General features: G+C 36.2%; 1 long non-coding RNA gene across 1 annotated transcript in view; it reads left to right on the top strand.

The window, feature by feature from the left end:
• The first annotated feature begins 8,291 nt into the window (after positions 1 to 8,291).
• LOC121876717 overlaps positions 8,292 to 15,251 on the top strand; it is a 117,860-nt gene continuing 110,900 nt past the window's right edge. The window contains exons 1-2 of the long non-coding RNA XR_006090804.1: positions 8,292 to 8,404; positions 10,237 to 10,298. This is a non-coding gene — a long non-coding RNA (uncharacterized LOC121876717). The remainder of the gene's footprint in view (positions 8,405 to 10,236; positions 10,299 to 15,251) is intronic.

The raw sequence follows: 15,251 nt of genomic DNA, 5'->3' as shown, positions 1-15,251 counted from the left end.
ATATATATATATATATATATATATATATATATATATATATATATATATATATATATATATATATATATATATATATATATATATATATATATATATATATATATATATATATATATATATATATATATATATATATGTGTGTGTGTGTGTGTGTGTGCGTGTGTCACTAATCCAATAGGTGGAAGCATCCTTTTCTCACTCCATAGAGCATTGCAAAGTCTATCTTTTATGTGGGTGAGTGAATAGTACCAACACCACACCATTTCATTAAACCACTGATGGAACTGAGGAAAGCCTCATCCAACAATTGATTGGTCTGGTTGGAAATTAATATTAGTCATATATTGGATCGCAAAAAAGGTTAACCATGTGTGAATTTTTAATCCTATGGTAAAATTCTTGTCCAGCACACTTGAAAATTCATATTGGTGAAATTTGGTGTTTATTTTATTTTGCAGATTTTTTTGTGATAACTATTTAAATGATAGTTACTTCCAGTTACATGTCATTTTATTGTGTAATCACATTTACATATTCCATTTTGACAAAAAGTCATCAGATGCCTCCAGCCACCCTTGAAGGTTCTTCGATGACCCTTGTCTAATTAAGTTGTATTGAAGAGGTAAATTGTTCTTTCATGGTTATTATTTGTAATTTTAACACTGTCTGTCAAGAATTAATCTCTTGTCTTAGAAAGCTACTTGTGGAATCATATTTTTTCATATTATAATTTACTCAAAATATTAGGCTTAGCTCTACTGTATAATCCTTATTGTAATCCGTTTAACTTATAAGGGAAAGATTGTCACTTTCTCTGTGTGTTGTACAGAGTATAATATTGGGAAGTGTGGCAGCACTTAAACTTAATTTGTTCTTAGGGTTTTGGGAAACTAATTTCATTACAGTTCTGCACTGTACTGTAATTACAATAGAAAATGTACTGGTATATTACCCAGCGGCGGCTCATGGTAAAATAAAATGGAGGGACTGCAAGCTTTACACAACAGTAGGGTACACAAATTTGACCGACCTCAGTTATGAGTTGATGTCCACGTATTTCCACGGCATGGTTGTAATGGTGGTGGTAGAAGGGATGGTGGGGGTGGTAGTGGTGGTGCTAGGGATGGCGGGGGTGGTAGTGGTGGTGCTAGGGATGGCTGAGGTGGTGATGGTAGTATTACTTGAAAATAAAATCGGTGCGTCGGCTCTTCGGTGTTGCAAAATGGCCTAATACTTTTTCATTAAAATCCTTCATTTCTGTTATCATTTGCTTTTCAGTGGATATCATTTGCTTTTCAGTGGATATCATTGCTAAAGCAGAGTCTGTCATTCACCATGGTACTGAGCAAAAATGTTTTAATTCTCTTAAAAGTTGAATAGCACTTTTCTGCTTCTGCCGTTGTCATTGGAGTTGTTATTAAAATTTTCAGCGACTTGATAGTGTCTGAAAATGTTAACTGTAGATGATTGTCGTTCATCATCTCCAATAAGTCTATAAGACTTTCTGATTTACACAAATCTTCTCTTGTGTACAATACAGTAAGTTCAGTTCTCAATTAGTCTTTTTCAAGCAGGGGATAGGCTGCAACTGCTTGTGCAAGTTCATTACTTGGGAAATTTATGGCATACACTGGAAAATTAGTCACTAAAAGTAACTTGCTTGTTTCCAAATGATTAGTAAAGCTGAATCTCTCTCTGCTCTGCAGCAAAATTACGTCACAGACCTCCTTTGCAGCAGCTGATCTATCTGTATTAAATTTTCTTCTCTTCTGCTCAGGAGGCAACACTATGGCAATATGGCATCATTTTCATCTCTTAACTTCTGAACTGTGGAATTAAAAACTTTTAAAGAGGTGTTAGCTTTTGCTGCATCAATATTTCTTGAATGAAGCTGAGAGAACATGATGTCAACATGAGGCATTACTTGGTGTATCTCCAACTCGGCCCATTTTCAACTCGGCCCATCTTAAATAACCAATTTGGCCCACCTTGCACGCTTCAAACAAGTAGCTGACTAGAGGCTCTAGAATGACTTTGTGATATGTTTTATGTCTCTTTTGCTTCACTGAAATACGAAGAGAGTGAATGAGTGAATACTGAGGGTTCAAACGGTATGAAGGACAAATTTTATGAGTATGTTAGTAGAACTTGATCAATGAACCATGATTCACATTCGTAATTTGTGCTTCTCCAGGTGATTTCGAGTAGGGTTTGAAATTATTGCTTCCAACAATTTGCCTACAATTGATGTTAAACTGATTGGACAAAACTGGTGTATGTCTTCTTCTTGCTTAAATTTTAGTCTTTTCATTTAATGTCAGCTGGGAAAAGTTGATGCTTTGCAAATACTTCACTCGATTTTCCATCATCAATGGGTAATTAAAGAAAGCATGGCTTAGCCGCACCGTCAACACGCAATGTAAACACAAAATTGAACTGCACCAACTACAGCTTATTGTTTCCAGATGTGGTACCAATTAATAACAGACATGAATCGTACAGCAACTATGAAAGTAACTTAAATTTTGGTCTTGTTTTAATGAAAATTCACTTAGTAATGTACTGAAAATAACATATACCCCTGTAATGACTTATTATTATGATATGTTTGTTAGTAATGTATTATTCTGCTGTGTGTCTGAAGGAATAATACGCCTGGCAGTGAGTGTCTGGGGGGGGGGACTGCAGCTCTGCAACTCCTTGGCACGAGCCGCCACTGGGATATCTACACACAGCTACATTAACTCAGGTTAGAACTACAGTGAGGATCTTTTATCTAGAATGCTGGGGTAGTAGGCAGCAGGCAGCTATCAAACAGGGAGGTACTACTTCTTGGGAAGATATTGGAAGCATAATGTGTTGTCTAATGGTAGACCCTGCTGCCATATGGCATCATAAATTTTTTTACCAAGACCCAGGTTGCTGATCAGACTTTCCTCATTTACACACAATTGCAGGGTCTCAATTGCTTTCTTACTTTGACACCACAACTTATACTTCGTTTTCACTCTTGATTTCTGGGTAGTGTAATTTTTTCAATTTTCAGTATTTATTTTTGATTAATTATTTTTTCCGTCCTCCGGGCCCTGGTGTGGCTAATCCCCATTAAAAAGAGGGGGGTGTCTGGATAAGGGATTTTTCCATAATTTGGAGCATTATGCCTAAAATTTATTAAAAACACATGTAAAAATAACACAAAATAGTTTGCTACAAATTTGATTATTTTTGGAATTAAGCTGGGCAAAAACAAATGCAATAATAATAATCCCTAGATAACTTTGGAATAAAGAAATACAGTAATGGGAGGAATTATGAAATACAACTACCAAATAACAATGCTGTGGTTGTTCATAAAACACTGAATTTGTGAATAAAATCTGGCAGTACTGTACACCTGCGCCATAAGTTACCTAACTTAACTCAACTCAGGATAATGATTTTTTCCACATAAAAGAAAAATGTAAATACATTATGGTTGTAAAGAAAACACTGAATTTGTGAGTAAAATCTTACAGTACATGTGCAGCAGTACAAGTTTCTTAACCTTATCTTTTCTTAACCTAACCTTTCCTGACCTAACAACTCATGATAATTATTTTTCTACACAAAAAGAAAAATGAGAATTCTATGGATAATGAGTTAAGGAGTTAACCTCAATTACAAGGCATCATCTGAGGAGATATCAGGATCATCTGGGGAAGAAGGGGGAGCTGTAGAAACACAGGTGCCAGAGGTTGAAGGATGAGGCTCAGACTCGGGTTCTATAGAGGCTTTGTTAAAGGCACTTTGAAACAATTCTTGCAACGTAAATTGTTTCATATGTTTTGATCCGTCCTTTAGCAAGTGTTCTTTAATTTTAAAGACACATTATTTGTTGCTCTTATATGAAACTCTTGTTCTATGCCACATATCATTTCTTCAGTAAGGCTTGTTATCCTGTCAATAGAAATTTTATTTTCTGCACTTACATTCTGTTCATCGTTATCACTATCTTTATCTGAATTTTCATTCATCACTGTATCACATATTTCACTGTGTCATCTGCAGGGTTACTGGATCATCATTGTCAATATTAGGCACACATCTGAGCTTCTGGACATGGCAAACCCTTAGCATAGTTAACTAACTCTGCCACAATTTTTTTTCCTGACACCCTAAAGCCATAAAAATCAATATCTTGTTCATTATCATCATCTAAAAATAATGTGGAGTTCCACAAGTTATGCCATCCAGCAGTTAAGTATTTTTATCAACCTTGTCCCATGCCTTTGCAACACTCCAAATAGCATCTTTGACATTAAATTTACTTCGATATTCTTTCATTCCAACACCTTTATTGCATTGTCAACAATTTATGTAAGAAATAGTCCTAATAATGTGACTAGAATGACCACAGAATTCCTTGGTCAAGAGGCTGAATCTAGGATGTACAGTTAGGTGGTAGCAAACACATTATCTTTGACTTGGAGCTGTGCATCAGGGTGCGCAGAACAATTATCTAAAACTAGCGTAATCTTGGCATCACTGGGAAGCGCGTGTAAATGTACAGTGTGTCCTAGCCTCATGAACAAAATGGTTTTCAAACCACTCTAAGAAGATTGGTCTGGTTATCCATGCTTGCATATTATCCGTATATATAACATAAAACTTTGATACCTTTTAATGCTCGTGGCTTTCTGCATTTACCAATAACAAGCAGTTTTGCAATATGTGTCCCTGCTGCATTAGAACATCCAAGCACAGTTAGTCTTTCTTTCAAGTTTTTAAACCCACTTGATGCAGACTCCTATGGTGTTTCAACTGCCTCCTGTGGAAGATAACTCCAATATAAAGAAGTTTCATCAGCATTGTACACTTGCTCTGCTTACAGGTGAGCATCAGTAACTAATTTATTAAATTTCTCCAATTAGGCTTCAGCAGTATCATAATCAGCTGATTCCTTTTCACCGCATATGGCCAAGATACAATGTCATTCCATTTCCTAAATTTTCCAAAGGTGGTAGTGGAGCTTTGACGGTCGGGATTCACGGAGATAACCGATTCTACTGGTCTTCAGACATCTCCCCAGAGTAGTGGAAGCATCATCCACGCTATAGACACGGGACAGGCTCTGATGGGACCTGTGGGTGAGGATCGTGGTGGCTTACTGACCGTTTGAAAACGAACAACAACGTTTCAAAGGGACGTTAAGGACGTAAAAAATACTTCACTCAAAGCACATCAACTACGTTACTGTAACACTTGCACAATCAAACTAATAATTAGGTCAAATAACTTAAAATGGCGAGTTAGAACACGGAGAAGGTGGAATGACCTACCTGTGGGTGAGGATCGTGGTGGCTTATTGACTGTTGAAAAGCAACCGCCACCCCCACCCCCCACGCTAGGTCACGGATTCCACCTACTTAACCATTTCACTGCATTACGTTACTGTACACTCTGACGTTTGAAATTGAGACTACGAACTCAAGTTTCATTCCCTAATATTCTCTTCACACACAATGCTCTGACTGAGCTATCAAAGGCAAGAATTTAAATTGATCACAAAAGGCTGTGGATGGCAATCCCGGTGAGCAGGTCTCAACACGCAGCGCCTTACTACGACCACGAAGAGCAGGTCTAAATGTTCCCTTCAGGAATATTAACTAATTCCATAGTTAACATCCCTACAACAATTTCACTGTGATTATCAGGGTCTCTGATATTCATAGGTGAAAAAGGGTTTACAGGTCTCGGTAGAAGAAAGAGTTTACAAACTCGGTCAACAAACTACGACATCTCGATGACGTCATCAAAGAAACAGAGAAAACGGAGGACGTTTCCACTGGGGGACTCGGAAGGTTTTGTGGACGTGTAAGTGTAATATGAATCTTTATGTTTTAACAGGCTAGCCGTCATTACGATCATGACACCGATATTTATTTAGTAACTGTAAAACTGGGAATTTTGAAAATGCAGTACTAAAATATTGCAGGGAAGAAATTTTTACAGACAGTGTTCTGGCATGACTCTTGGCCATCAACATATCCACCATTTTATGGCTATTTTCAATGCTTGTATGGGTTAGCCATGTTTACTTCATGGCAGCTTTCCAAGTTGCTCTGTCTGTTACAACCCCCCATTTTAGCCACCATCATGCAAATTTGAAGTAAGTTTTACAGCTGGATACCTTTCTTATCAGAACCCATTTTACAGAGTGGGATCTGGTTATTAAATGTAGGACTAACAGCATCCTCTTAGCTGGCAAGGCATGATTACTATTCCCTGAGATAAGAAAAATTATCCGTCTACAGTAACTCTATTGTGAGAGTGTAATGAATTAACTAAAATAAAAGAATGTGGTCACTTCCCATGGTTTATGTCCTGGCTTATCTTGGGTGTAAATATACAGTAAAACACTCTGGACTAATTGGGGGGGGGATTTAATCCAGAAAATTTCTGGATAAACCAAGAAATATCTGGATGACAAATCGGATTGCTGTCTGGCACACATGAACGCCTGCCCTAGCCACTTTGTCTACAAACCAGTTGCGCTGCTACAGCTCTCGTGTGTACATCTCTTAACTCCTGGGAACTATTTGTGACTGGAATAATTACCATGGCTTCCAACTGCAAGAGAACTTCAAGAGGAAGGCCATGAGAAAGGTGTGTGTAAAAGTTTTGATGGAGAAATAGGACTTGAAAAATCAACCATCAGCAAATTTGTGGTAAATACTGTACTGTTTGTACAAGAATTATTGTATATACAGTATTATACTTCAGGTAAGTGATTCAAAAAGTGGTTTTTTTTTTGCCACCACATGGTTAGATCCAGACTGTTTCATGTTACTTCAGACTCAATCTGGACTAACAGAAATTAGTCGAGAGTGGCTTGCCAGTCCCGATATAGCAGAAATCCGGATAAAAGGAGTCTGGATTAAGAGGGATTTACTGTTGGCTCACTTGGTAGTTAGTATTTCCTGTCAAGTACTACAGCAGATTCAGCATTTTTAATAATTTTCATTATTTTTCAATATCTCTTAACTTAATTTCTAGTGTTAACATATTCTCAGCCTTCATAATGAGTGTTTTTCTTGTAGAATAGCTTGAAGGATGCTTTGGAAGAAGCTGTTACCAATGGCAAAAAAAAATTATTCTGAGTGCAAGAATCCTCACACAACAAGATCCAGGTGTGTTTTGATGCACGTTATATTTTCCTAAACATTATGTTCAGGAGAAATGAAAAGTGGAATGCACACCTGTATACATGCAAAATTTAGACCAGCATAAAAACATTAAACAAAAAGTAAGTCTTGCAATTATGAATCTGTTCCTTGCAAAACTGGTATAAATGAGGACAACCAGTGTTCAGAAAGTCATTAGAAAACAATGAACATGAACCCAAGCACTGGTTAGTAAACAGCTTCTAAACAGTATGCACAAACGTGATTATGACCAGCCATAGCGTTGCTGTTTGGAGGACATTATTTGCAGGGTATTTGGTGTTATTTGTTATGTGAAGTCCTATGGTTTATTTTAGCATTTTAGCATTTTCAAACATTTATTTTGGTACTACTCAGACCTATAATCATTGCTGCTATGAAACTGTCTTAAGTACAACTTACTACAGTCTAATCTAACTGGTGTTATTAAAATAAATAAATAAATCTACAACCAGACAAATATCCACAGCACAGCCTCAACAAAAATACTCGTTATCTTTTAATCCTTTTAATTTATAGAAAACGAACTTAAAACAAGAAACAGAGAATGGAAATATATTTCAAGGATACGAGCGTTCACTTCACACATGACTAATTAGCTGCTAAATATAAGCTTCATTTACTTGATCTTGGTTCAACTTTACACCTAATAATTTATATAGATCTTTATTTTTTTTTCCCAGTTAATTCATTACGAACAATGTAAGAGCAAAACACTTCTCAAATATCACGCTTTTGGTTGATTTCTCTTCCTGTCTTCACACAGTATAACTCCATGACATACTACATAAAAACAGGTAATTAATTTCTCATGTTTTCGATTTAAAATGTATTTAAAAACAAACCATTAAGAAGCTACACAAATTAATACTAAAGTGACCTCCAATAAGACTTAAAATGGGTACAAGGGACACAATACGTTCCAATAATTTATGTGTATTTAACTAGATTAACGTTTTTATTTTTAAGAAACATGAAGATATTAAAATAAAAATATATAAAGATAATTCGATTAAATGAATTACCTTACCATAACTTTTAAGAGAACATGAAGTACATAGGATAAAACGACTTTCATCTGTTTTCGTCAGTCAACTCTTCGCGTTGTGTGGGACTGGTGTTGTCGTCGGTGTTCACATGGAATACTTCATTCTCTATAACTGAGCTTTTAAAGTTCATTGACTGATAATGTTGTTAACAGGGTAAGTTATTCTTAACGTATATATACTACTAATTCCCTCTAGTTGAGTGGGGAAATGGAGAATATGCCTCAAGTGGTTGAAGCTTTGTGTTTTGCGGATGTCTGTGTAATTCCTTCACCGACCATGTAGTTTGGTTGTTTATTAAAAATATGTTAAGGCTTGTAGCTTAATATAACCTTAGTAGGAAAGAGTCAGGCTGAAACAGAAAGGTTTTATTTGTTTTATAATCACTGGTTCACTTGTAGCACTCATGGTAAATGAATGTGTCAGTCCAGGGAATGATCGATAGGTAATTATTGTGATAATTTTGATTTACTGCAATTTTTGACGGGGGAAGGAAAGCTTTGATGTAGTTTATATACCCCTTTTTGTCGGATGAGTGTTGAAGAATCCAATCTTAGTGAGTACCCGGAGAAACCTGCCATGTTTGGTAGTCATACTGGATAACCCTTCTCAAAACCACTCTGGGGATTGAACCCTGGGCACGGTATTGAGAAGCAAGCACACTTCCCTATGTGATACTCATTAGGTCAACATTTGGTTATTTTGGCCAAATTCAATGGTTGGCTTTTAATAAATTTTATTTATTTATTTTTTGTGTAGCTTTGTTTACTGGTTGTCTGTGCAGTTTTGTGTCAAGGATGTCGTTACTGAAGTAAGTGTAAAAGGAAATGAAGTGAGCCACTCGTGAATGATATACAGTACTTTAAATTTGGATTTTAAGCATTTCAGGAATTTTAATTTATGTAGTGGATATTTTGCCGTGACCGGCTAAGTTCCTACTAAGACTATTACAGTGAGTGTGTTTGGATTGGCTAATAACTTTCTGTTTAATATGACGGGGAGTCCACACCCTGGCTAGGAAGTTAGGTAGGTTTTTTTGGATGGTTAGGTCAGGTTCTAGTAAATGTCGCCTCTTGTAATGATAAGAACATTTGTGGAAAAATTTAACAAAATCGGGTAACTCCTCCAGGTGGTACAGTAGTGGTGTTCTCAAACATTACTGTATTTAAACCTTTGTACATGTTAGGTAAGGTTCTCAAAGGTTTGTTTGGTGTTCTTTTTAGTATTTTACCCCACACTTTCTCTCTATTTGTCAAGTAAGTCACCCATAGAATTGATTTTTACATCATGGTTATTTGAGAAATAAATGGCTCTTTGTCCTTGGTTACCTGAATATTGGAGATACTGTATAGGGGAGATGTAAGAAAATACAGTGACATGAAATGACATGTTAATATTTTCCTTGTGAGCAAACCTAGCCTTTACATTTTACATGAGAAGAAGTACACATTTAAGGATATTTGGAGAGTCCTTTATGCCCTGCTTTTTAGAGCTTTAGCTTGCTTGGAGAGAGAATGATTTCTGAAAGCAGAGAGTTTCATTGTTATAAAGCATGAGGAATAAAAAACCCAGATAAGAATAGGTGAATAAACCAAATTAGTTATGCCTAACCAAACCAGTTATGCCTAGCTTAGCCAAAGTAATTATACCTAGCCTAACCAAAGTAATACTTATGTTCATGCCATGAGTTGAGTCATAGGAGTTCAATTATTATGTTTTTCCTTTTTTATTATGCTAGGCTCATACTGCCATTTTTTTGTTGTTGCATAAATTTTCATCATATGATAGAAACCACATACTGTACTGTACTTCAATGTAAAAGAGTAGTATACACTACAGTACTTGTTATTTTTGTATGCTAGTTTTTCTTTCAACTGTTTTCTCATTGCAGAATTTTATTCCTTAACCTTGGATATCATTCACCTTTGAGTCACTTGCCATTGCACTGTATACAGGTATATGCAACAATCCCCTTTTTTCTGTTGCAGAGACAAGTTTTAAAAGTTGTGGAATTCTGAAAACAAAGGAGATCAGTTGATCCCTTGCCAAGGTAAGTGATAAACCATTTGGTTTTGATGTACGGTATAGAGTAGAAATTAAAATTGGGCATGCACCACTGTTTATTGATTAGATGATTTTTTCTTGTGTGGAGAAGAGGAAATGTACATAATAGTACGACAGATGTGTAAGCAAGGCAATGTACAATGTAGTATGGAACGTGTGTCAAGTCAATCTAAGTCATTAATTACTTGGGTCTGGTGCCATGTGTTACAGCAAGGTTTGAGAGGTTATGTATACAGTATATTCCTCTATGGTTTGGATATTTGAGTCTCTTGATTTTAACAACAAATTGGTGGAGATATTCTATTTGTTTTGTAATGCTTGCAAGTTTGCAAAGAGACAGTTTAAATATCTTGGCATTACCGTACTCTACTGTAATTGCCACAAAAATGCTATTGCTACTTTTAAATCCCTGCTAAGTCAGTGTAAAGTACTAAGATTACTAATTAAGTACAGTACTGTATTATAATAATTTCAATTTTAATATATGACCAAAGTAAGCAAAATTTAGTATCCGGATATCCTGTCTGACTAAATATTGTGCAGCTAGCACATTATTGATACTGTAACTACAGGTCAAAAAACCTTCTTAGTTCACCCTAAACAGTTAGTGTATGGATTTCTGGATGAAAGTACAGTATGGAAAACAATAAAAGAGGGTGTTTTTTTCCCCCCATTACAGTAATTGTGTTACAGTACTGTACTGTACTCTATTTCCATAACTCACCCCCTTCAGTGCCTCCCATCCCTCCTTGCGGTTTCACTGTATATATCCCCACCCTAAATGTAAGTGATAAATATGTTAAGAAAGATTAATGATCCCTTTCTGTGAAAAGCGACTTTTGTGATTTTTTATTTATTTATTTTTTCCCTGTACAATATACAAGTATTATCAAGTTTTACTCTCCCTGATTTCCCTAAAGAGCAGCTGGCCCTTCGTTTTAATAAGGGATCTACTAAATGAAAGACTTACCATCTTATTTATAACTAGCAGAGATGGGCATTTTCAAACAGTACAGTACAGTATTTTACAGTATACCTAGCTACTGTATATTGTATATTATTCCGCTCAATGATGCTGATGTATTTTTATGAAAACTTTATAAAGCAAGACAAATTTAAAAGCCATTAATAAGAAATTGTCCATGTTCATATTCAATTTATTGATATTGCATAAATGTCAATTGAACACATTACACGTAAACCAAGATGAGGAAGTTCACACTCGACTGACACTGTACATTACATGTACTGAGAACATGTAACACCTAAGCTGGTAATTCTGGTATGGTCAGATGCATGACGGTTCTGAAAATGTTTAATTAGACCTTGGAATAGAAACAAATAGTATAGTATTCTGGCACTATAAACATCAGAGTACAGGGTACAGTAGTACTCAATATTATGAATGGTCAGATAAGAACATAAGGAAATAAGGAGTCTGCAATAGGCTGGTTGGCCTGTGCATGGCAGCTCCTGTCGAGAGTTACTACCACTCTATCATCCATGAATCTATCTAGCCTCCTCTTAAAACTTTCCAGCGTTCCAGCACTTACTACAAAGTTGTTAAGCTTGTTCCACTCGTCCACCACCCTATTTGTGAACCAGTTCCTTCCTATCTCCTTCCTAAACCTAATTTTATTCAACTTAAATCCATTGCTACGAGTAAGGGATCTAAACGTTATAAAAAAAAAGTGTCAAAATACTACCTGTACTATTGGAAATACAATACAGTACTGTACTGTGCTTGGTGAGACATGCTCACCTACATCACCCAATTTTGACAAATATTGTCGCTATTGAAGGCAACTTTTTCCTTACCCTAAGAAAGTCACGTATCAAGTTGGGTTGCAATTTTTATAAACAGGCATTGTCTTTAATTACTTAATCTTGTTTGCTGTTTTTGATGTAAGGAGGTTCAGTTAAATATTTGTTGAAAATACTGTAGATGGTTTAGATGCACAGGGCTAAAATTACTGTACTGTACATGTATCCCCTGATCTGCGATCTCCCTATCGATGATATTCCTCTTTAATGAGGTAAACAATCCTCATGGATAAACGATGGTCATCGTCTGGCCAAAGCACTTTACTGCAAGAAACATAGCAAAAATCACTTCACATTCACCAAAACAGAGTATAATGTGAGCATAAGTGATATCCGCTCACTGTAAGGTAAAAAAAAAGAACACCGATGATAAGTAAGAACACCAATACTGACCAGTGGAACATAAATTGCTACTGTAGTGCACTGGGTGGCAACGTGACATAGTTCATGATGACGACAAGGATTTGCACATTATCAAGGTAAACTTTTTCATTTGCACCCCAGGGGGCTCGTCAGTTAATTCCTAGGACAAATTTGAGTTGTGATACTTGTAAAAATGTATTTTGGCATCCTTGTAATTTTTTCAACAATTCATATACTGTACTGTATAATGTCATTTTCTGGAAAAACATGACTTAATAGAAAATTGTAAATGCCATTTTGATTTCCTTTTTCTTGAGCAATTTTACACATTATCTCCAATCGTTTTATGATGCTTTATTCCAGAGTTATCGCAAAAAATTTATTTTTGAACTTTCCATGACTACAGTATCTTTGATCTTTGACATTGGCCTCCCAAACAGTTCAGTGCTTACTGTATGCAGTACCGGTAACCAACTTAGCTAGTTCTTCTATGATGTGCCGTCAGATTTTGGTGCTTACTATATGGCAGAGATTTGCTCATATCTTTATTGGTGATAGTATGGAAACATAAACAGACAGGTATTCCCCTACACATTTTTTAGTGTGAAAATCCATGGTGATGCTAAGGTGCTTTTACATACTTTTTGGATATTGGAAACTGTTTACAGTACTGTATAGGATTTGTGTCCAAACATCCAATTACTGTACCAGTGCCCGTTAAATGGCCGACCAAGCTTTAGATCAACTTACCGGGTAATCGGATTGAATATCTCTTGATTTACTGTACAGTACACATAAAGACCACAATTGTTGAAGCACAGAAGTATATGAATTTGGTTACTAGCCCGCAGGTAACGTATGAAAATATTATGAAAGTTTAACTGTTTATTAGCTAGCTACATGTTCTATTGGTTTTGAGAATTTCAGCAAGGGGGTTCAATCATCAAAGTGTGAATAGCTAAGAAGCTTTATTCCCCATAAAAAGAAGAAATGTGCATACTGGTCAATTATGTGGATTTGTGTGAAACTTATTTTGCTTATTTTGGTTGTGAGGGAATTTATATCATGACATTGTCCTGAATTTCTGAAGGTCAATTTGATATACCGGTAGTGTTTGTTAAGAAACATTTGTTTTGACTAAACAGTTGACAAGCTTACTAAAAAAAATTTAGTGTTGATAATAAACAGTGTCATTGTTCATCTTGTTATTTAAGGATATGTTAAAGTAGAAAAATTCATACTATATGAGTTCATAAACAAATGAACTGGTAGAAAAAAGGAGCTTTATTTTTTAGTTTGCAGTACGCTAAAGTTGAGGGATCAATTTAGCCATGAATAGTTGTACTCTATACCTAGATATTTTCCCATATGGAATTGCTTTCGTCTGAAGGATACATAGCCATCCATGATGGTATAGGCTCCTTTATCTGCCTCCTTCCTCTCTGCCTCCTTCCCACTCCTGTGGTCTCTCACCATTGCAAGTCACTGCCAAGCGTCCCATAGCTTACCACACAAGATCCATTGCCATTGTTTAAATGAAAGGAACAATTATGGTTATTGGATGGTTGCATGGCTATTTTCACTAGGCTCGAGTAGTGGAGTAATTAAGGTTAGCTGTGCGGTTTCTGGGTTCTCAAAGATTTTTTTTTATTTATTTAATTATTATTTTTTTTTACCCTAACCAGGGATGAGAAAGTGCCTCAGGTCAAGACAATTTCAGTGCAACTTCGATGTCATTTAGTTTGCCAGATGTAGTTCCGTATCTTACGTGAGATAGCGGGAAATGCTCTCTCACAGGAAGGTGCCTCACCACTACTGCCTCTCACGGTGCCCGGAATGGCCGTGACCTTTGTTGTGTGCCTCGGCTTCAGTACTTTACAGCAACACTGAACCCACTTTATCTACCAGCCCTAATTAACCTACCTGCCTTACCTACCTACAGTTGCCCTGGTCCGTAGATACCAACCATGTCTTCAGTGTTGCGTAAAACTAAGCTTTATTGACTGCTTGATCGTTAAGGTTTATTATCCTTGACTCCTTTGATTGAATGTACAGGGGGCCCCCCAACTTCCTGGATTTTTTTTCGCACTCATCTATTATTTGCGGATGACACCCTGGATGTACCCAAGATTTTTTGTGGGTAGTTTTAAAGTTGCCGTAACTTTCATGGCTGGGACAGGGAGCCATTCGTTCTAGAGACAGTAATTTCCTTTACCTGTATTGTAAATATGTGTGGGTGTACACACACACACAAAACACATAGTTTACAAATAAATATTAATTGGAAAATCCTCTCACAAATAATCAGAAATAAATTTATTAAAAATGTGACAGTCTACCCTCAAGTTTGTGCTTTATGACTTTATTAATGAAGCACGTACTTGAGTGTAGACTGTCACATGTTTAAGAAATTTGTTTCTCATTTTTGTGAGTATTTTCCCATTATTATTTATTTATATGTGTTTTGTTTGTACGTGTCTAAACACACACACACACACACACACAATACAGGTAAAAGAACCAATTGTCCTAAGGGTAAACACATCAAGGGAATAGAATATATTTCTTTGTACACAAGTAAAAATTCCCCCCCCCCGGTCCGCAAATATTATTCACGGATTTGGCGATTTTGAGAACCTAATTCCTGCGAATTTTTCTTGGGAGCTGTACTGCAACTGCATATACCGACACCCTATCTACTGCTCCCTGACCATCAAATGCAAATGACATTGCAGAGTTTTCAGTATTGTGG

This window comes from Homarus americanus, unplaced genomic scaffold, assembly GCF_018991925.1.
Source record: "Homarus americanus isolate GMGI-L3 unplaced genomic scaffold, GMGI_Hamer_2.0 scaffold53604, whole genome shotgun sequence".
Taxonomy (NCBI): Eukaryota; Metazoa; Arthropoda; class Malacostraca; order Decapoda; family Nephropidae; genus Homarus; species Homarus americanus.
Note: the sequence above shows the minus strand (reverse complement) of the source record. Positions and strands in the feature narration are given on the sequence as shown.